The sequence below is a fragment of the Choloepus didactylus genome, chromosome 18 (assembly GCF_015220235.1).
Source record: "Choloepus didactylus isolate mChoDid1 chromosome 18, mChoDid1.pri, whole genome shotgun sequence".
NCBI lineage: Eukaryota > Metazoa > Chordata > Mammalia > Pilosa > Megalonychidae > Choloepus > Choloepus didactylus.
In genome coordinates this window covers 57,521,134-57,545,585 of record NC_051324.1, presented here as the reverse complement: position 1 = coordinate 57,545,585, position 24,452 = coordinate 57,521,134, and the positions used below count along the sequence as shown (strand labels likewise).

The 24,452-nt window shown below is 38.0% G+C and overlaps 1 protein-coding gene and 1 pseudogene across 3 annotated transcripts in view; both read right to left on the bottom strand.

Annotated features, from left to right (window-relative positions):
• MARCHF10 (membrane associated ring-CH-type finger 10) overlaps positions 1 to 24,452 on the bottom strand; it is a 246,934-nt gene that overhangs the window by 218,827 nt on the left and 3,655 nt on the right. The window lies entirely within an intron of this gene.
• On the bottom strand, positions 22,037 to 22,506 carry LOC119513785 (annotated as a pseudogene).

Below are 24,452 nucleotides of genomic sequence, written 5' to 3'. Positions count from 1 at the left end.
CCCTTTCTCCACATTTTCTCCAGCACTTGTATGCCCATGTTTATTTTTTAGATGGATTTATTCACACACCAAATGTTCCATCCCAAGTAAATAATCAACGGTTCCCTGTATAATCACAGTCATACATTCACCACCATTATCTATATAAGGACATTTCCATTTCTTCCACAAGAAAGAGGAAGAGGTGAAAAAAGAAAAAGAAAGGAAAAAAAATGACAAAAGCAACAAAAGAAAAAATAAAATTAAAATAAAATACAATAAAAAGGTCAAACAACAACACCAACACCAAGAATCCCATTCCCCTTCCTTATATCCCCCTCTTATAGATGTTTTGCTTTGGTATATTTCCTTTGTTACAATTAATGGAAGCATATTATGATGTTACTGTTAACTATAGACTCCAGCTTGCATTGATTGTATTTTTTTCTTAATATCACCCCACTTTTAACACCTTGCAAAGTTGACATTCATTTGTTCTCCCTCCATGTAAAAACAGTCTTATATTTGTACCTTTAATCACAATCATTAACCTCACGAAGTTATACAGTCCTAGTCTTTATCTTCTATCTCCTTCTGTGTCCCACATGCACCTAACCTTCCTCTTTCAACTCCATTCTCAGTCATCTTTGTTCAGTGTACTTACAATATCGTGCTACTATCACCCAATATTGTGCTCCAAACCTCTCTCCTCTGTCCTTTCCTGTCTGCCTGTAGTATTCCCTTTAGTATTTCCTGTAGAACAGGTATCTTGTTCACAAACTCTCTCCGTGTGTTTTTCTGAGAATATTTTAATCTCTCTTCATTTTTGAAGGACAGTTTTGCTCAGTATAGAATTCTTGCTTGGCAGTTTTTCTTTCAGTATCTTAAATATATCATACCACTGCATTCTCGCCTCCTTGGTTTCTACTGAGAAATCCGCACATACTCCTATTGAGCTTCCCTTATATGTGATGAATCACTTTTCTCTTGCTGCCTTCAGAATTCTCTCTTTGTCTTTGACATTTGATAATCTGATTATTAAGTATCTTGGAGTCGGTCTATTTGGATCTACTGTGTTTGGGGTATGCTGTACTTCTTGGTTCTCCAATTTTATGTCTTTCATAACAGATGGGAAATTTTCAATGATTATTTCTTCCATTATTGTTTCTGCCCCCTTTTCCTTCTCTTCTCCTTCTGGGACACCCATGACACATACATTCATGTGCTTCATGTTGTCATTCAATTCCCTGAGATGCTGCTCATATTTTTCCATTCTTTTCCCTATCTGTTGTTTTGTGTGTAGGATTTCAGATGTCTTGTTGTGCCAATTTGAATGTAGTATGTCCCCCCAAATGCCATTATCTTTGATGTAATCTTGTGTGGGCAGACATATCAGTGTTGATTAGATTGTAATTCTTTGAGTGTTTCCATGGAGATGCAACCCATCCAACTGTGGGTGATGACTCTGATTGGATAGTTTCCATGGAGGTGTGGCCCCACCCATTCAGCATGGGCCTTGATTAGTTTACTAGAGCATTATATAAGCTCAGACAGAAGGAGCAAGCTTGCTACAGCCAAGAGGGACACTTTGAAGAATGCACAGGAACTGAGAGAGGAACTGCAGCTTACAGAAACATTTTGGAGATGGCCTTTGAAAGCAGACTTTCGCTCCAGAGAAGCTAAGAAAGGACAAATGCCCCAAGAGCAACTGAGAGTGACATTTTAGAGAGAAGCTGAAGCGTAGAGAGGAACATTCTGGGAGACAGCCATTTTGAAACCAGAACTTGGAGTAGACGCCAGCCATGTGCCTTCCCAGCTAACAGAAGTTTTCCAGATGCCATTGGCCATCCTCCAGTGAAGGTACCCTATTGTTGATGAATTATCTTGGACACTTTATGGCCTTAAGACTGTAACTGTGTAACCAAATAACCCCCCTTTATAAAAACCAAGCCATTTCTGGCGTTTTGCATTCTGGCAGCATTAGCAAACTGGAACACTGTCCTCCAGTTCATGAATCGTTCTCCTCCCTCTTCAAATTTGCTGTTCTATGTTTTCATTTTGTTTTTCATCTCCTGTATGGTGCTTTCATTCCCATAAGTTCTGCCAATTGTTTTTTCAAACTTTCAAGTTCTTCCTTATGTTCACCCAATGTCTTCTTTATATCCTTTATCTCTTTTGCCATGTCTTCCCTCAACTCATTGATTTGATTTTTGAATTGATTTAGCATATTTGTTTGCAGATCTTTAGTTAGTTATTTCAACTCCTGTATCTCATTTTAAGTTTAAGTTTGTTTCTTTGACTGGGCCATATCTTCATTTTTTTTAGAATGAGTCATGATTTTTTGTCATCTAGGCATCTGATTTCCTTGATTACCCCAATCAGATTTTCCCAGACCAGATGGGCCCAGGTCTCAGGAGGAGGCTGTATTCAGTATCATGTTTCCCTGAGGATGAGACTCAGAAGGTTGTCAGAATTTGCTGTGAGGCCTCTAGACTCTGTGCTTTCCTATCCTGTCCAGCAGGTGATGCTTGTCAGCCTGCAGCTCCAGACTGGTGTAAAGCAATGCAGTCCCTTTAATTCTCAGCAGTCTCTGTCCTGGCCAGGAGCCAAGGGTGTCTGAAGCCAAGTTTAAGTTGTTTCTGTTTTGTACCCCCCTCCCAGACCCTGGCATCTGAATTCTCTGAGGGAGGGCAGTCACTTGAGCTGGGTCCCAGCCCTCTTTTCTCAGGGAAGATACACCCTTTAGGGAGTTTTCTCCAACACTTGAATTCCTCCTTTGTCTCTCTGATTCTTTTAACTCCATCATTGCCTGGGTCAGGGATGAAAATTGAGAGTGTCTGGGGCACTTTCTCTAATGAGATACTTGGAATGGGAGGGAAAAAAGGAAAAAGAGAGAAAGCCCCTTTTGAGAGCCAGTCTCCAGCCCACGGTTTCATCAGTCGACCGGTGTTGGTACCTGGTTCTCTGTGCCCCTTTTCTTGGGACACAGCCTTTTTCTAGTATTCTGAGCTCAGCCATCTCCAAAAGCCTCTGTTTTAACTTACTTATTATTTTTTTCCCCATCAGCCCCAACTCCTGTCTGCTGGGAGCAACCTCAGGGTTCATTTCCTGCTTGCTCCAGGTTTACCTGTGCTTGTAGCTTGTATTCAGTCATTCAAATTTGCTAATTAAAATTGCAATTGGATAGTGGTTGAGTTACTTTCCATCACTCCAGGTAGCCTACTTCTTTTTCCGACAATGAGGTTTTCCAACTCAGTCTGCTGTGCCACTGGGGGAGGGGCACCTGTTCCGCAGTTTAGGGAAATTTACTTAGAGTTCTCTGCTGTGATCTCAGCCATTCCACTCATTCTAGGCTAGTATATGTTGTATGTCCAGTCATGGATGTCCCTCAACAGGTTTTCCAGACTATTTTCTAGCTGTTCCTGGCTATTTACTAGTTGCTCTAGAGTACTACTTAAATTCCACATGTCTCTATGCCACAATCTTTCCTGCCTCCAGATTGTCTCTTAGAACCTCAAGAAAGAAACATGGTCCTGTCGACAACTTGATTTTACCCTGGTGAAACCTGTACTGGAATTATGACCTAAAGAATTTTAAGATAATAAATTTGTGTTCTTTTCAGCAACTACATCTGTGATAATTTGTTATACTAGCAATGGAAACTTAAACATATGCAATTCTATAATGTACTTTTCCACAAAATAATGTCTTGAAAATTGTGCCATATTATGCATGCTCTTATTCTTTTTATTTTTATTTTTATTTTTTTATTTTTTTTAATTTTTATTTGTTTTCATTCCTGGGCATCCCCAGAACGTTAAATAGCTTATCTGTTCTTCTTGGATTATTGTTCCCCCTTCCTTAATTGCTCTCTATTGCTAGTTCCCCTACATTCTACATTATAAACCATTTGTTTTACATTTTTCAAAGTTCACATTAGTGGTAGCATATAATATTTCGCTTTTTGTGCCTGGCTTATTTCGCTCAGCATTATGTCTTCAAGGTTCATCCATGTTGTCATATGTTTCACGAGATCGTTCCTTCTTACTGCCGTGTAGTATTCCATCGTGTGTATATACCACATTTTATTTATCCACTCATCTGTTGAAGGACATTTGGGTTGTTTCCATCTCTTGGCAATTGTGAATAATGCTGCTATGAACATTGGCATGCAGATATCTGTTCATGTCACTGCTTTCCGATCTTCCGGGTATATACCGAGAAATGCACTAGCTGGATCGAACGGTAACTCTGTATCTAGTTTTCTAAGGAACTGCCAGACTGACTTCCAGAGTGGCTGAACCATTATACAGTCCCACCAACAATGAATAAGAGTTCCAATTTCTCCACATCCCCTCCAGCATTTGTAGTTTCCTGTTTGTTTAATGGCAGCCATTCTAATTGGTGTGAGATGGTATCTCATTGTGGTCTTAATTTGCATCTCTCTAATAGCTAGTGAAGCTGAACATTTTTTCATGTGTTTCTTGGCCATCTATCTTTCCTCTTCAGAGAACTGTCTTTTCATATCTTTTGCCCATTTTATAATTGGGCTGTCTGTACTTGTCATTGAGTTGTAGGATTTCTTTATATATGCAAGATATCAGTCTTTTGTCAGATACACGGTTTCCAAAATTTTTTTCCCATTGAGTTGGCTGCCTCTTTACCTTTTTGAGAAATTCCTTTGAGGTGCAGAAACTTCTAAGCTTGAGGAGGTCCCATTTATCTATTTTTTCTTTTGTTGCTTGTGCTTTGGGTGTAAAGTCTAGGAAGTGGCCGCCTAATACAAGGTCTTGAAGATGTTTTCCTACATTATCTTCTAGGAGTTTTATGGTACTTTCTTTTATATTGAGATCTTTCGTCCATTTTGAGTTACTTTTTGTGTAGGGGGTGAGGTAGGGGTCCTCTTTCATTCTTTTGGATATGGATATCCAACTCTCCCAGTGCCATTTGTTGAAAAGACCATTATGACTCAGTTCAGTGACTTTGGGGGCCTTATCAAAGATCAGTCGGCCATAGATCTGGGGGTCTATCTCCGAATTCTCAATTCAATTCCATTGATCTATATGTCTATCTTTGTGCCAGTACCATGCTGTTTTGACAACTGTGGCTTTATAATAAGCTTCAAAGTCAGGGATTGTAAGTCCTCCCACTTCGTTTTTCTTTTTAGAGTGTCTTTAGCAATTCGAGGCATCTTCCCTTTCTAAATAAATTTGATAACCAGCTTTTCCAAGTCTGCAAAGTAGGTTGTTGGAATTTTGATTGGGATTGCATTGAATCTGTAGATGAGTTTGGGTAGAATTGACATCTTAATGACATTTAGCCTTCCTATCCATGAACATGGAATATTTTTCCATCTTTTAAGGTCCCCTTCTATTTCTTTTAGTAGAGTTATGTAGTTTTCTTTGTATAGGTCTTTTACATCTTTGGTTAAGTTGATTCCTAGGTACTTGATTTTTTTAGTTGCTATTGAAAATGGTATCTCTTTCTTGAGCGTCTCTTCAGTTTGTTCATTTCTAGCATATAGAAACATTACTGACTTATGTGCATTAATCTCGTATCCCGATACTTTGCTAAATTTGTTTATTAGCTCTAGTAGCTGTATCGTCAATTTCTCAGGGTTTTCCAGATATAAGATCATATCATCTGCAAACAATGACAGTTTTACTTCTTCTTTTCCAATTTGGATGCCTTTTATTTCTTTGTCTTGCCGGATTGCCTTGGCTAGCACTTCCAGCACAATGTTGAATAACAGTGGTGACAGCGGGCATCCTTGTCTTGTTCCTGATCTTAGAGGGAAGGCTTTCAGTTTCTCACCATTGAGTACTATGCTGGCTGTGGGTTTTTCTTATATGCTCTTTATCATATTGAGGAAGTTTCCTTCAATTCCGACCTTTTGAAGTGTTTTTATCAAAACGGGTGTTGGATTTTGTCAAATGCTTTTTCAGCATCTATTGAGATGATCATTTGATTTTTCCCTTTAGAATTGTTAATGTGTTGTAATACATTGATTGATTTTCTTATGTTGAACCATCCTTGCATGCCTGGAATGAACCCCACTTGGTCATGGTGTATGATTTTTTTAATGTGTCTTTGGATTCGATTTGCAAGAATTTTGTTGAGGATTTTTGCATCTATATTCATTAGGGAGATTGGCCTGTAGTTTTCCTTTTTTTGTAGCATCTTTGCCTGGTTTTGGTATTAGATTGATGTTAGCTTCATAAAATGAGTTAGGTAGTGTTCCATTTTCTTCAATGTTTTGAAAGAGTTTAAGTAAGATTGGTGTCAGTTCTTTCTGGAAAGTTTGGTAGAATTTCCCTGTGAAGCCATCTGGCCCTGGGCATTTATTTGTAGGAAGCTTTCTGATGACTGATTGGATCTCTTTGCTTGTAATGGGTTGATTGAGGTCTTCTATATCTTCTCTGGTCAGTCTAGGTTGTTCATATGTTTCCAGGAAATTGTCCATTTCCTCTACATTATCCAGTTTGTTGGCATACAGTTGTTCATAGTATCCTCTTATAATTTTTTTAATTTCTTTGGGATCTGCAGTTATGTCACCTTTTTCATTCATTATTTTGTTTATATATGGGTCTTCTCTCTTTTTGATTTTGTCAGTCTAGCTAGGGGCTTGTCAATCTTGTTGATCTTCTCAAAGAACCAACTTTTGGTGATATTTATCCTCTCTATTGTTTTTTTGTTCTCTATGTCATTTATTTCTGCTTTAATCCTTGTTATTTCTTCTCTTCTACTTGGTTTGGGATTGGTTTGCTGTTCATTTTCTAGCTTCTTCAGTTGATCCATTAGTTCTTTGATTTTGGCTCTTTCTTCCTTTTTAATATGTGCGTTTAATGCTATAAATTTCCCCCTCAGTACCGCTTTTGCTGCATCCCATAGGTTTTGGTATGTTGTGTTCTCATTTTCATTCGTGTCTATATATTTAGCAATTTCTCTTGCTATTTCTTCTTTAACCCACTGATTGTTTAGGAGTGTGTTGTTTAACCTCCAGGTATTTGTGAATTTTCTAAGTCTCTGATGGTTATTGACTTCTAATTGTATTCCATTGTGGTCAGAGAATGTGCTTTGAATAATTTCAATCTTTTTAAATTTCTTGAGGCTTGTTTTATGTCCCAGCATATGATCTATTCTGGAGAAAGTTCCGTGAGCACTAGAAAAGTATGTGTATCCTGGTGATTTGGGATGTAATGTTCTGTATATGTCTGTTAAATCTAATTCATTTATCAGATTGTTTAGGTTTTCAATTTCCTTATTGGTCTTCTGTCTGGCTGATCTATCTATAGGAGAGAGTGATGTGTTGAAGTCTCCCACAATTATTGTGGAAACATCAATTGCTTCCTTTAGTTTTGCCAGTGTTTCTCTCATGTATTTTGTGGCACCTTGATTGGGTGTATAGACATTTATGATTGTTATTTCTTCTTGTTGAATTGCCCCTTTTATTAGTATCTAGTGGCCTTCTTTGTCTCTCAAAATGTCCCTGCATTTAAAGTCTATTTTATCTGAGATTAATATTGCTACACCTGCTTTCTTTTGGCTGTAGCTTGCATGAAATATTTTTTTCCATCCTTTCACTTTCAATTTCTTTGTGTCCCTGTGTCTAAGATGAGTTTCTTGTATGCAACATATTGATGGTTCATTTTTTTGATCCATTCTGTGAATCTATATCTTTTAATTGGGGAGTTTAATCCATTTACATTCAATGTTATAACCGTGAAGGCATTTCTTGAATCAGCCATCTTCCTTGGGTTTATGTTTGTCATATATATTTTTCCCCTCTCTCCATTAATATCCTTTGTTGTACCCATACCGAATCTCTTTAGTACTGAACCTTTCTCCAAGTCTCTCTGTCCTTTCTTTGTTTCTGTGTCTGTAGGGCTCCCTTTAGTATCTCCAGTAGGGCAGGTCTCTTGTTAGCAAATTCTCTCAGCATTTGTTTGTCTGTGAAAAATTTAAGCTCTCCCTGAAATTTGAAGGAGAGCTTTGCTGGATAAAGTATCCTTGGTTGAAAATTTTTCTCACTCAGAAGTTTAAATATATCATGCCACTGCCTTCTCGTCTCCATGGTGGCTGCTGAGTAGTCACTACTTAGTCTTATGCTGTTTCCTTTGTATGTGGTGAATTGCTTTTCTCTTGCTGCTTTCAGAACTTGCTCCTTCTCTTCCGTGTTTTACAGTGTGATCGGAATATGTCTCAGAGTGGGTTTATTTGGATTTATTCTATTTGGAGTTTGCTGGGCATTTATGATTTGTGTATTTATGGTGTTTAGAAGATTTGGGAAGTTTTCCCCAACAATTTCTTTGAATACTCTTCCTAGACCTTTACCCTTTTCTTCCCCTTCTGGAACACCAATGAGTCTTATATTCGGACGTTTTATATTATCTATCATATCCCTGAGGTCTGTTTCAATTTTTTCAATTTTTCCCCATTCTTTCTTTTATGCTTTCATTTTCCATTCTGTCATCTTCCAGGTCACTGATTCGTTGTTCAACTTCCTCTAGTCTTGTACTATGAGTGTCCAGAATCTTTTTAATTTGGTCAACAGTTTCTTTAATTTCCATAAGATCATCTATTTTTTTATTTAGTCTTGCAATGTCTTCTTTATGCTCTTCTAGGGTCTTCTTGATATCCTTTGTATCCCGTACTATGGTCTCATTGTTCGTCTTTAGTTCTTTGAGTAGCTGCTCTAGGTGCTGTGTCTCTTCTGAACTTTTGATTTGGGTGCTTGGGCTTGGGTTATCCATATTGTCTGTTTTTTTTCATATGCTTTATAATTTTCTGTTGTTTTTGGCCTCTTGACATTTGTTGAACTTGATAGGTTTCTTTTAGGATTTGTAGACGAATTGAAGTCCTTATCTCTAATTTATCAGATCTACAGCTTCATGGAGTACACTTTCTCTAACTAACCAGCAGGTGGCATCCACGAGCCACCTGTTCTCCACAAGCCAGTTCTCCCCTGCTTTGCCTTTATGGTGAGTGGGGGAGTGAGTCTTGTGCGGTCCAATTGGTGTACCAAGCTTGCGTGTGTACTTGGTGTTGCCCACCCTGTATATGGGGCGTGTTTCTGGGCGGTCAGGGAGGAGGGGGTGGCTCTAACAATCAAATCTCCCTGGTGATCCTGCAGTTCTAAAGCTGCTGCAATAGTCTAATCCTTCAGTTCAGTCCTGCCACAGTTTATCTCTGCCACTGACCCACAAGTCCTTGGTATTGGCGTATTGCTCCTGAGACTTGCAAGTGGGTCCCTCTTCCAGGCCGTGCACCCCCTGGTCCTCTGTTGAGGGATGACTGTGCTATGTCACTGGTGAGTGCCATCCCCCCAGGGCAGTTCTGGGCTCCTGGGCTGTGTAGGAAGGCTCCCAGTCTGCTGAAATGATGGCTGAATGGGGCTTTGTTAATTCACACTGCTCCACTTTCCCAACTCTGGGACAATCAACCGAGGTTGCAGGAAAGGCTAATGTCCACGCCCAGTTTTGTGGTGTGTGCAGATTTCGCTGATCTCAGCAGTTCCATGTTTTCATGAGTGTTGTATGAAGTATGCCCAAAGTCAGATTGCTCTGTGGTGTCCAGTCCACGCAGTTCCTGGCTTTCTACCTAGTTTCCTGGAGGAGTAAATAGCACAAAGGGTCCAAAAGAGCAGGAGAAGAAATTGTGGCCAGTCTCCTGGTGAGGACAACTGCTCGGGTCAGGGTTGGTAGACAGCAGCTCCACATGCTCTACTTCCTGTGCAGTCTCAGGACGGGGATGCTTAAGCCATTGGTCAGCGGTGGTCGGGGGAGTGTCCGGTACTTTCCGGAGCCCACGATTGTGGGCACAGGAGGGGCTCCCTGGATTACTGACCTTTTGCCTCTCTGTCCCTGCATCCCAGCAGGGAAGTACTTAGTCAAATCAGCTCTTATTCTTTTTAAAGGCCTCATCAGACTTTATTTAGATGGTGAGTAATTGAAAACACTATTTCTGTAGTAGCAATTACTACAAAGTTAATCTTTAGCTTAGTAGAGGATAGCTTGGTGCTATATTTCCAGACTACCATAAGTTAATTTTCTTTTGCCATTATGGATTATTTGCATCTATGGTTAACCTATCCAAAATGGCTGAATCCTCTTAAGGATCTTCCCTCTGGTACTTGTTGACAATAACAATAAAAATCATATTGTTACAGTGACACAAAGAGAATTCATGGTAAATGAGCAGAGACATAAAATCAGATTTACAAAGATGTGGCAGAGGAGAAATTTATTGCAGGCTTTCTTCCTTTGAAAACTACATATTATCAGATTAGGTGGTAAGTGATGGTAGGAACTTTAGTTATTATGGATCAGGAACCAAAGAGATAATTGCCACACTTCAGGAATAGATAGGTCAGGGTCAGCTGAGGACCAGTCCTAGCTGAGCATTGTTTTTCACAGTCATCAAGATTACCAGCCTTAAGAAAACAATTAAAAAAACAGCAACCTGAAACTACTGAGCTGATAAATGTGTTCATCACGGTTGTAGGATAAGATTAATATACAAAAATCAATTGTAGCCAGGCCTGCTCACCCAGGGAGAAGCAGGGGACTCAGGCCCACTCCACTTTCCTCCCAGGCAGTTCCAGTCTAGGGAATTTTCCCCAGCTCCTCCTTACTTCCGTTAGAGATAATAATAATAAAGTACCAGTTCAAGGCTCTGGAACCCTCAAAAAAAAAAATCAATTGTATTTCTATACACTAGCAATAAACAATCTGAAAAGGAAATTAAGAAAACAATTCCATTTACAAAATCATCAAGAATAAATTAATTTGAATAGATTTAGCAAAAGTGCAAGACTTGTACACTGAAAACTATAAAACATTGTTGAAAGAAATTGAAGAAGACCTACATAAATGGATACAGTATGTCTACTGTGTTCAAGGATTAGAAGAATTAATATTAAGAAGGCAAAACTCTCTGAATTGATTTACAGATTCAAGACAATCCCTGTCAAAATCCCAGCTGGATTTTTGCAGAATCTGACAAGTTGATCCTAAAATTAATATGGAAATGCACAGGACCCAGTATAGTCAAAACAATCTTGAAAAACAAGAACAAAGTTGGAGGACTCCACACTTCCTGATTTCAAAAATCAGTACACAGGCATATACCCAAGACTGTATGGTATTGGCATGAAGATATATCTCTATATATCTATCTCTATGTCTATATAGGAGTCTAGAAATAAACTCATACATTTATGGTCAATTGATTTTTGACACGGATGCCAATACAGTTCCATAGGAGAAAGATTAGTCTTTTCAACAAATGGTGCAGTGGCTGCCAGGGGCAAGGGATAGCTGGCTGTAGGACAAAAAGTGCAGTGTCTGGGATCATGAGGAACCTGTTTCCTAGGGAGGGGATATTTTCATCTGTGTAAACAGGGGAATTACTAGGGGCACATGCTTCTGCCCCAAGCAAGACGCATGTACAGAAAGGATCAGGGAGGACCATGCACTTTGGCCCCAAGCTATTCTCTAAACTCATAATATGGATAAGCCCTGCAGGAGAGCACTTGCATAAGTCAATCTAAAAAGACTGGGGAAGGCATTTTCTTTTTGTTGTTGTTGTTAGATCCTGGAATTCAAGGAAATCTCTGTTATAATGCTAGCTGGATACAAACATAACTGATGTTCAGAGTCTAAATGCCAATGATACATTAAAATATTCCACCAAAAAATTACAAAACATACAAAGAAACAGGAAGTGATGGCATAGGCAAAGGAGAAGATTAAAGCACTAAAAACCACCAATGAGAAAGACCAGACCTGGGACATAAGAAACAAAGACTTTGAAACATTGGTCCTAAATATACTTAAAGAGCTAAAGGAAAATGTGGACAAAGAACTAAAATAAATCAGGAAAAAGATAGATGAACACAAACAGAATACTAATAGGGATAGAAATTATGAAAAAGAACCAAACAGAGAAGACCACAGTAACAGAGATTTAAAATTCTCTAGAAGGGAATGACTGCAGAATAAAGAGCTCCAGGGCTCAGTCCTTCCACCAGAGCACTATTAAACAGGCAGAAACTTTCTGAAACAATACTCTTGAAACTCTGGAGAGCAGAGGAACACTGTACAGCATCCAAAGAAGAGCAGGAGGGAGAGGCTGATAAATTACTGTAAAGAACAGTAAATTGCAAGGTGGCTACTGGCACCCATACCCCATCCTCATAACAGGCCACCATGGGGTTCAGCCCCTGGCTAGCTCATGGGTGACAGAAAGGACGTAAAAATCCTCTCCTCCAAGAATAGCATGGGCATGGCCAATTATTGATCACCGCTTTTGATTAGTGACTTCAGGTAGCTGGGGGGCCTGGCTCTGAGAGCAGCCATTGTTTCAACCTGCCCTGGACAGAGGTGATGGTGGTAGACTTAAGGATGCTGCACTTCCTCAGGGCTGCATTTGCTGGGTAGGTCAAGAAAGCTCGGCTTTGGGGAAATGTGCAAAAAGCCCTTGGCACCTTTCCTGATTCCCTCCTCAGGACATTGTGAAGTGGGTCTGCATCCCTTTTGGGCCCCTGGCCCTGTTTTAGCTGGGAAAGACTGATCTGGCAAATTCCTCTCTGGACTGCCCCTCCTCCCAGAATTTGCCCTCCAGGCAAAAGCAGCTTGTGACAACAAAAGGAACATAAGAAACTGTAGAGGTGGAAAGTCTGGGGCAAACATTTGATAGCTTCAAACACCTGGGAGAGGTAAGGCTGTCTCCTAGGAAACAGAGGGGTAGCCAAAATCCTGTAAACAGGGGAGCTCTGAAACAACTAACAAGCTAAAGCCCTGGACAAGACAGAGGCCCAGAAAGACAGGGAAAACCCTGCACACTGCATTCACCTTGGGAAGATCTTCCTGAAAGGAGGCCTGAAGCTCAAGAAAATCTCTGTTTTATCATGAGCTGGTTACAAAATCAAGAAACAGACATCTCAGGGAATAAACCCCAGAGTTAACATTTTTAAATATTGAAATGCACAGTGTGCAACAAAAGATCCAAGACAAACAAGGAAATAGGAAATGACAGCCCATCTACAGGAATAGGATAAAAATCTAGGAAACATCAACGAATAAGACCAGAATGTGGACATACTGATCAAAGCCTTTAAAAAAAAAAGATCTTAAAAATGCTCAAGGAGATGAAGAGAAATACAGAGAAACAACTAAAGGACATCAAGAACACAATGAATGAGAAATATGAGAAACTCAGTAAAGACATAGAAACTTTAAAAAGGAATCACACAGAACCACTGGAGTTGAAGACCACAATAACTGAAATGAAAAAAATGCCCAGGAAGGTTTCAAAAGAAAATTGGAGCTGGCAGAAGACAGAATCGGTGAACTCAAAGACAAGACATGTGAAGTGAGTCAGGCTGAGGAGCAGAAAGATAAAAGAATTATTAAAAGCAAAAATAACCTAAGAAACCTCTGAGACACCATTGAATGCACCAATATATGCATTATGGAAGTCCCAGAAGGCGAAGAAAGAGAGAAAGGGGCAAAAGGAATATTCAAAGAAATAATGACAGAGAACTCCCCAAACTTAGCAAATGATGCAAATATGTACATCCATGAAGAACAGAGAACACCAAACAGGATAAACATGCAGAAAAATACACCCCATCATATCTTAATCACACTATCAAATGCAAAGGAGAGAATTCTGAAAACTGCAAGAGAAAAGTAACATGTTATGTACAAGGGAATCCCAATTAGTTTGAGTGTTGATTTCTCCTCAAAAACTATGGAGGTAAGAAGGTGGTGAGTTGAAATACTTAAAGTGCTGAAAGAAAACAGTGGCTAGCCAAGAATTTGAATCCAGCAAAACTTTCTTTCAAAAATGAGGGGGAGATTAAGATATTCTCAGATAAACAAAAGCTGAGGGAGTTCATCACCACTAGATCTTCCCCCTATAAGCAATGCTAAAGGGTATTCTTTAGACCAAAAGGAAAGGACACTAGATAGTGGTTCAAAGCAGCATAAAGAAAAACAAGACCTGTGGTAAAGGCAAGCATTTGGATCATTATAAATTCCAGTATTATTGTAGTGTATTGTTTAGTATGTAACTCCACTTCTTACTTCCTACAGGTGTTTAAATGCACACACACAAAATTAATATAAACCTATGGTTTTGGATATACAATGTACAAAGATAGAAGTGGTAACAAGTATTTAAAAAAGGTGGGAGGCAGAGGGGTACAGGAAAAATATACATGTATGCTATTCAAGTTCAGTTGCTATCAAACCAAATGTGATTGTTATATATTTAGTACATTAAATTTTAACCCCATGGTAACCACAAGGAACATAGATGAAAATATATATCCCGATAGAAAAGAGAAGGCACTCAATATGCTACGACACAAAAAATCAAATAAATATAAAAGTAGGCATTAACATAAGAATGGAGGGACAAAAAAGGTATAATGAATACAAAGGCTAAATAGCAAAATGGTAGAAGATAGTACTGCTTTATCAGTAGTGACTTTAAATGTAAATGGATTAAACTCTCTAGTCAAAAGGCAGGGATTGGCAGAATGCATAAAAAAACATGACCCATCTATATGATGTCTGTAAGAGACTCACCTTAAATTCAAAGATACAAGTAGTTTGAAAGTGAAAGGATGGATAAAAATATATCATGCAAGTCATAATCAAAAAAGAGCTGGGGTAGGTATAGTAATATCCAATAAAATAGACTTTAAGACCAAAACAGTTACAGGGACAAAAATGATCATTATATATTGATAAAGGGGACAATTCAACAAGAAGACATTAACAATTGGTGAAATACTGAAAGCTTTCCATCTAAAATCAGGAACACTGTTATTCAACATTGTACAGAAAGTTCTCACCAGAGCAATTAGGCAAGAAAAAGACACAAAAGGCATCCAAATTGGAAAGGAAGAAGTAAAACTTTGCCTATTTGCAACTGATATGATTCCTGTATACTAAAAATCCTGAAAAATCCATAACAAAGCTCCTAGAGCTAATAAATAAATTCAGCAACATGGCAGGGTACAAAATCAAAACCCCCAAACCAGAAATGTTTATATACACAACAAAGAAATCAAGAAAAATGTTCCATTCACAATAGCAACTAAAACAATCAAATATCTAGGAATAAATCTAACCAAAGATATAAAGGACTTGTACAGAGAAATTACAAAACACTGCTAAAAGAAATCAAAGAAAACATAAATAAATGGAAGAATATACCATGTTCATGGATTGGAAGACTAAAAATTGCTAAGATATCAATCCTACCCAAAGCAATGTACAGATTCAAAATGCAATCCTAATCAAAATTCCAACAACCGTCTTCACAGAAATGGAAAAGCTAATCATCAAATTTATATGGATGGGTAATTAGTTTTGAATAGCTAAAGCCATCTTGAAAAAGAAGAATGAAGTTGGAGGACTCACAGTTCCTGATCCTCAAACTTATTACAAAGCCACAGGAATCAAAACAGCATGGTACTGGCACAAAGACAGAAATATAGACAAACGGAATTGAATTGAGAGCTCAAAAATCAACTCTTATATTTATGGCCAACTGATTTTTGGCAAGGGGACAAAGACCACTCAATTGGGAAAGAACAGTTTCTTCAGCAAATGGTGATGTGAAACTGGATGTGCATTTGAAAAAAAAAAAAAAAGAAGACTCCTTCTTCATACTTTATATAAAAATCAACTCAAAATGGATCAAAGATCTAAATACAAGAGCCTAAACTATCAAACTCCTAGAAGAAAATGTAGGGAAGCATCTTCTGGACCTTGTGTTAGGCAATGGTTTCTTAGACTTTATTCCCAAAGTCCAAACAACAAAAGAAGAAAACAGATAATAGGACCTCATCATAATTAAAAACCATGGACCATGGCTAATAATACAGTTATAAAAATGTGCTATTATCATTTGTAACAAATGTTCCACACTGATGCAAGGTGTTAATAATAGGGTGGTATATGGGAATCCTGTATTTTATGCATGATTGTTTTGTAAGCTCACAACGTCTATGATAAAATAAAAAAAGAAAAGAGAAAAAATCTCTAAAGGGGTTCAACAGCATATTGGAGTTGGCAGAAGAAAGAATCAGTGAAGAAAATTGAATCAGATAAGACAATTGAAATCATCCAGTCTGAGGAGTAAAAAGAAGAAAAATTGAAGAAAAGTGAATAGAGCCCAAGGAACCTGTGGGGCACCATCAAGTATACCAACATACGCATTATGGGAGTCCCAGAAGGAGAAAAAAGACAGAAAAAAGGACAGAGAGAATATTTGAAGATAAACATATCAAGACATAACCAACTCCAAACAGGATAAAGCAAAATAGACCTCTGTTACATATTATAATCAAACTGTCAAATGCCAAAGATAAAGAGAAAATTATGAAAGCTGCAAGAGAGATCCCTCTTGTACAAGGGATCTATCAAGTCAGGATAAAAGGCTCTAAAGGACGTTATTGGAGCATATGAAAAAATTGGAATATAGGCTGTAAACTTTATATCAATGTTAAATTTCTTGCATTTGATAACCACACTAAGTTGGTTATGTATATGAATATCCCTGTATTTAGCATATGTACATGGCAGTGTTAAGTGTTCAAGGAGTATAACATATACAACCTATACTCAAGTGTTTAGAAAATGGATTGATAGATAGGCAGACAGCTAGACAGATGGACTGATAGAATGATATGGCAAATGTGGCAAAATGCTAAAACTGATAGATCTCAGTATATGGGGAGTGTAGGGGAATGTTGGATTTTTATGGGGTTTGTATTATTTTCATAAGTTTAAAAACATTTCAAAATAAAAAGTTTTTTTTAAAAGCCATAAGAAATGGGCTGAGTACTTGAATAGATATTTCTCCAAAGAAGTTAAATGGTCAATAAGCACATGAAAAGATGCTGAACATCATTAGTCATTAGGGAAATACAAAACAGAACCACAATGAGTTATCTCTTTACACCCACTAGGATGACATAATTAAAATGACAAACAATAACAAGTGTTGACAAGAATGTGAAGAAATTAGAACCCACATACATTGCTGGTGGGAATGTAAAATGATGTAGCTACTTTGTAAAACAGATTGGCAGTTCCTCAAAAAGTTAAACATGGAGTTACCATATGACCCAGCAATTCTACTCCTAGGCATATAGCCAAGAGAACTGAAAAATATATCCACACAAGAACTTGTACACAGATGTTCACAGCAGCTTTATTTATATTAGTCCCCAAATGGAAACAAATCAAATGTGATCAACTGATGAATGGATAAATAAAACATTATAGCTATACAATAAAATATTATTCAGAATGAAGTACTGATACATATTACAACATGGATGAATCTTTAAACATTACACTAAGTGAAAGAAGCTAGACACAAGGATCACGTATTCAATGATTTCATGTATACAAAATGTCCTGAATAGGCAAATATACAGAGACAGAAAATAGATTAGCTGTTGCTTAGCACTGGGAGGGCTGAGGGGAAATGGGAGTGACTGCTGATGTGTAAGAGGTTTCTTTCTGGGGTGATGAAATGTTCTAAAATCTGATGTGGTGATAGTTGCACAGCTCGGTGAATATACTAAAAACAGCTGAGTTGTACACTTAAATGGTGAATTTATGGTATGTGATTGCATCTTATTAAAAAAAATTGCATGAGAACAAAAGGCAACACAGACATACACACACCTGAAATACAAAACTGGTCAGTTATACTTAAAAAGAAGAAGTAGGGTATTCATGATTTGCAATGGGTGGAGTGGCCTAAGGGTACATAGACTGAGGGACTGAGGAACAGAATGGTGAACTGTGGTGTGTGCATACAATGGAATATTGAGCAACTACGAGAAGGAGTGAAGCTGTGAGACATGCAACAAGGTGAATGGATCCTGCACACAGCATTTTGAGTGAAGTACGCCAGAAATAAAGGCAAACACTATAATGCCTCACCAATATGGACTAGCTACAATGTGTAAACTCAGAATTGAATCTTAGAACACAGTCTAAGAGGGGTGATTATTGTAATGGTCCCTAGACTGTAACCTCTTACAGCAGTCAAATCTATTCCTGAATTGTAATGGCTATCTCCAAACTTTGATATGCTGATCCCTTAATGTATAACCTGATTGGTCTCTGGAATAATGGGTATCTCTGTGACACGTGAAACTCAGAGCTAGAGCTCAGAGGATATGAATGTTAGTATTAGCACATACAGCAACTGTTAAAAAAAAAAATGCTGAAAGAGAGCCCAGACTTCAATTAGTGATACGAATGAAGCAGATCTGGTTAAGACTAGGGCAAACCAGGCCAAAGGGTAAAGGTCGAAACTGACTGTGTTTTAGAACTTCAACTTCCATGTGAGACCAAGGGAAGAGATGTCTGTTTGGTGCAGGATCTATTTTCTAAACAGTATAATTATACAGTTGGTTTGTTTAAACACCACAACTACATGGAACTTTAAATAGGAAGTGAGATATGGTAGGTTAGTATAGGTTAAAGTGAAATAGTGACACATCCCAAAGTAATTTGAGCAGAGAATGAGAATATATTTACAGGGCCCCCCTGAGAAGCTGAGGGAAATTGCAGAAGTGTTGGACTTCCTCACTTGGACTGATGCTAATGTTGTCACACACATTAGGACTGGTGGTTTGATGTGCCGAGCGCTCTGTCTTGGGGCTGGCCCCTATGAAGCTTGTTGCTGCAAGGAGAGGCTAAAACTGCTCATAATTGTGCCTAAGAGTCTCCCCCGTGAGTGCCTCTTTGTTGCTCAGATGTGGCCCTCTCTCTGTCTTACTGAGTCACCTTGGCAGGTGAACTCACTGCCCTCCCCACTATGTGGGACCCGAATCCCAGGGGTGTAAATCTCCCTGGCAACGCAGGATATGACTCCCAGAGATGAATCTGGATCTGGCATTGTGGGATTGAGAATATCTTCTTGACCAAAAGGGGGATGCAAAATGAAATGAAATAAAGTGTCAGTGGCTGAGAGATTTCTGATGGAGTCAAGAGGTCACTGTGGTGGACATTCTTTTGCTCTATGTAGATAACACCTCTTAGGTTTTAATGTATTGGAATAGCTAGAAGTAAAAACCTGAAACTATCAAACTCCAGCCCAGTAGTCTGGACTCCTGTCGACAACTGTGTAACAATGTAGATTACAAGGGGTGACAGTGTGATTGTGAAAACCTTGTGGATCACACTCCCTTTATCTAGCATATGGATGGATGAGTAGAAAAATGGGAACAAAATCTAAATGAAAAATAGGGTGGGATGGGGGGATGATTTGGGTGTTGTTTCTTACTTTTATTTTTTATTCTTATTCTGATTCTTTCTGATGTAAGGAAAATGTTCAGAAACAGATTGTGGTGATGAATGCATAACTATAAGATGGTCCTGTGAACAGTTGATTGTACACCATGGATGACTGTATGGTATGTGAATATATCTCAATAAAACTGAATTTAATTTAAAAAAAAAAAAGAATAAGAAGTAGGGAAAAAAGACCATTGCCCTTCTTTCCAGTCTTGAGTAGGGCTAAAGCAAAGATCTGATGAGGTTGGCAGAAATTATCTCTAAGATAAATTACTTTAAGCAAGAGAAAGAAAGGAAGGGGAATTTAAATATCCCTCAAATCAGAAATAGTAAGTGTCAAGGAGGTAGAGAAGGATATTTTTCATTTTCAGGTTCATCCTCCAAACACTACTTTGGGCAAGTTTTTGCAACTGATGCTGCTAAGCTGCTCTTGGAAATAGTTATCTAGTCCTGCCTATTCTGATGAAGGTCTTGAAAGCATAACTGAAAAGTGCTGGCACAGTTTATCCCAGTCCAGGGACTGACTTTGATGCCAAATTTAGCCTTTGGCAACTTCTTTCTGTTGAGAGTCCTGGGGGACTTGTTTGACCTCCTTTTGGAAAGCTGCAAGGGAATTCACTTCTGGACTGTGGCCCAGCAAGCAGGGAGTGGCTCAGCAGGCTGCCTAATCCTCTATTAAGTTAATGATGAAGTATACTCGGGCACCAACCATTAGGAAGACAATTCCCTGAATGTGGGCTTTGGACTAGGAATTTTCTAGATAACTAATGATAATTCCGAACATTAAAAGTTTTAATCATCTTCAAAAGAAATCTTTAAACAAAGATATTGACATATTCTTGCCTTTTTGAAATTAGGCTTTTTTTTAACTGATAATAAAATATTAAATGACCACTAAACAAAACTAGGAAATTGCAGTACTATTCTCTTACTCTTGAGTTAAGTAGTGCTAACAATGGTGTCCAGACCATTTTCTATGTGTTGATAATCATACATAAACACACAAAGACACACAGTAGCAGTTTTTTTAACTTTCAAAAAAATTAAATAGGATCACATTCTACCTATTGTTATATCACTTGCTTTTCCATTTAACAATATATCCTGGAGATCTTTCCATGTCAGTATATATGTTTTTAATGCCAGCACATCATTCTATAGCATAGAAAAATCTATCTTTATTTAACAATTCCCTATTGATGCATATTTCCTATGTTTCTTATTTTTCTTTATGATCAAGAATGTTTTTAAGTAAGCCCCTTTGCACATCTATATATTTACACACATATAAGAGTATTTTGTGGGTAAAGATTCCAAGAATCAGAATTATTTGGATTTTTGCTACATCTGAAATTTATTTTTTAAACTTTTTACTTTAAAATAATTTTAATCTTAGAGAAAAGTTGTAAGAATAGCACTATGAACTTCCATATCTTCTTCACCTTGATTCTCCAATATTATTTCATGTTTGCTTTGTGTCTTCTCTTTCACCTTTCATGTATACCATCTGTGCCAGTTTGACTGTATTATGACCCCCCAAATGCCATTATCTTTGATGCAATCTTGTGGGGCAGACGTATTAGTATTAATTAGGTTGGAACCTATCGATTGAGTGTTTCCATGGAGATGTGACTCAATCAACTGTGGGCAAGACCTTTGATTGGATAATTTCCATAGAGGTGTGGCCCTGCCCATTCAGCATGGGTCTTGATTAGATTACTAGAGCACTATATAAGTTCAGACTGAAGGAGTGAGCTTGCTACAGCCAAGAGGGACACTTTGAAGACTGCACAGGAGCTGAGAGAGGAGCTGCAGCTTACAGAGCAACATTTTGGAGATGGCCTTTGAAAGCAGACTTTTGCTCCAGAGAAGCTAAGAGAGGACAAATGCCCGAAGAGCAACTAAGAGTGGCATTTTTGAGGAGCTGCAGCCTAGAGAGGAATGTCCTTGGAGAAAGCCATTTTGAAACCAGAACTTTGGAGCAGACGCCAGCCACATGCCTTCCCAGCTAACAGAGGTTTTCCGGACACCATTGGCCATTCGCCAGTGAAGGTAACTGATTGTTGATGACTTACCTTGGACACTTTATGGCCTTAAGACTGTAACTTTGTAACCAAATAAACCCCCTTTATAAAAGCTGATCCATTTCTGGTGTTTTGCGAAAAGGCAGCATTAGCAAACTGGAACACCATCTATATACTATATAGTTTTCTGATTCCTTTGAGAGTAAATTGTAGACATGAGGTCCTTATCCCTAAATACTTTGGTGCGTACTTCCTAAAAACAAGAGCATTTTTCTACATATCTGTGGTACAAGCATTCAAATCAGGAAATAGATAAAGAAAACCTTGAGTTCACATCAGTTTCTCCAATCCAACATCACAGGTTTATTTTAGCCTTCTCCCTTTCCATATTTGTAACTCCCTTCTCCAACAGAGAGAGACCTGCTGTCAACAACCTCCATATATTTACTCATTAGCTCAGTGCCCTGTACAAAAGAAATCTCCCTGCCATACAGGCTGCCTCCTTGGCCCCAACCTTTCTGGCTGCTGGCTGCTTAGCCCCAGCTGTGCCAGCCCCAGCCACATCAGCCTTCCCCACACTGCTGCTGCATCTTAAAGCCTTGGTGCTGACCATGCCAATCCCTGGGAAGGGAAAGTAAAATTTCTTTTTTTTTTTTCTGAGTTAGTCAGATCTTTATTAAAAAATCTGGCATCTTAGTGTTTTCCACCAACTCAGGGAGCAGAAACCTTCACAGGCTTCATAGTCTTTTGTTGGGTGCTGCCTTTGTGGGAGCCTTTGCAGCAGCCATTGCTGTCTTTTTAGATGCTTGCTTAGCCTTTTTTGCTTCTTTGGCAGCCCTGATAGCTGGTTCTCATTGAGCCTTTCTAACTTCGGGTTTCTGATTCCTCTTGGCCATAATATCAGCAAGAGATGCACCAGTGATAGCCCTCTGGAATTTAACGGCACGGTGAGTTCTTTTCTTTTGAATTTCTTCCAACTGCCCCCTTTTATGCTTTCTTCTGTAGAGGACGGTCCAGTTTATCTGAGGGTTCCTCTTGGAAAGGAATGCAGACTAACATTCTGCATTAAGAAATTGGAAAACCTTCCCGAACATCCTGGCCTAGCACCTCCCATGTCCAGGATAGATCTTGTACCCACTGAAACTGCAAAGCTCAACCTTCATGGCTGTGGACACCGGGAGACAGGAAAGATGGCGAAGGGCAAAATTTCTTTTTAAATGGTGTGATATAAGAGATCCATTTCTAAATGGATAACCTATTGTCCCAACATCTATTCTCAGTTATTTGAAATACTTCCTTTAATATGAACTAAATTTTCACATATGTTTGGGCCAGTAGCTAATGATCTATTCTCTTTTGTTACTCTATTTTTTAATTGTGAGCCAATAACAGACTATTTTAATTCCTTGGTTGTATAATATTCTTTGATATCTGATAAGAAGAGGCCTCTTCATTATTATTTTTTAAAATGCCCTAGCCATTCTTAAGTATAAACTCTTTCAGATGAATTTTAGAATTTGTGTTTCAATTTCATTTAAAACCTATTGTAATTTTGATTGGAATTGCATTGAATTTGTAAATTATTTGGGTAAAAGTGGCGCATTTACCATAGTGAGTCTTCCCATCAGAGGACATGGTATGCTTTTCCATGTATTCCATTTGTCTTTTATATCCTTCAGTAAACGTTTATAGTTTCCTCTGTGTGGTTCTGCACACATAGTTTGTTCCCAGGTATTCAAAAAAATTTTGTGGCTATTATTAATGGAATTTAAAAATATCTAATCTTCTTTCTATATATTTTATACATAGTTGAGATTATGCTGCATATACAATTTTAATTTCTGTCTATTTATTTATTTATATAATAGATTTTTTCTTTTCAGAGCAGCTTTAGATTTACAGAAAACTTATGCAGGAAGTATAGAAAGTTCCCATACATCCCTCTCCCTCTGGCAGCCAAGCCTCCTCAGTTTCCCCTAATAGTAATATCTTGCATTAGTGTTGTATCCTGTTTTTTAACTTCATATTTTGTGATACAAATATCCTGACTCATAAAAATATAGTTTTTAGTAGTTGTACAACTGCCTATCAAATATATATGACCATAATTTATTTAACCATTCTTTTAAGTTTGGTTAAAAGAATGCATACAATTAGTTTCCATACAATTTTTAAAAAGATTACTACTGTGATGAATATCTTTGAGCATAAATCTTTTTCTACTTTGGATTATTCCTTTAAATGTATTCCTATAAGTGCTATTTCTCTTTCTTATGTAGCATGCATATATTCCAAATACGGACTATTTGGGTAATATAAAATAAGGATCAGTTGAAAATATCTTCATTATATTTTTAATGTTGTGCTTTTATTCAGTTTACTTACTCTTACAAACTGTCCTGCATTCTTCCTATCACTTAGCCATCTTTTGGATATGATTAGAAAGTAATAAAATGGGGAATAAACAAATAGCAGTGTCACAACACAAGTTGATACAGTGGGAATCTGTATGGGAACAGAAGCTTTGCAAGTCTAATCATGTCAGACATTTACCTCTTGGTGCTTACTCTGTGGTCTTCACTTGTACACTTGACTTCTTTGCATTTCTCAATGCAATACAAAATCTCCTACATCTTCAAAAAATTATTATATGCTTTATGGAACTATTTACCTAAGTTGAGTGTTGCATAACTCAGGGAGTGTCTGTATACTGAATGTAATTTAACCCTCTTGATTCCTCGGGGTTAATAAAGACCATCAGTTTTTAAAACTTCTTCCTCAAAGCCTATTGAGGTATGTAGATCTGTTCTCCCTTATGCTAAAGGCATTAAAGTGTTGTGGTGTTTGACCATCAGAGTCAGTTTTTATGTTTTGTTTGTTTTTTTTTAAATCTCCACCCGGCTTACAGACTTTCAGCTTTCTCTTCTGACCTCTGCCTGCATGCCTGCTTGTGGCAGTCTCTTCTCCCTCTTGTGATTTCCTGCTTTTAATTTTCTATAGGTTTGGAAACCAGATTGCCAGGTCTGTAAAACTAGAATCCATGTAAAAATGAATAGCCTCTGAGAAAGGGCTTAGATGAATCTTTAGGAGGAATAGGACTGATCTTTAG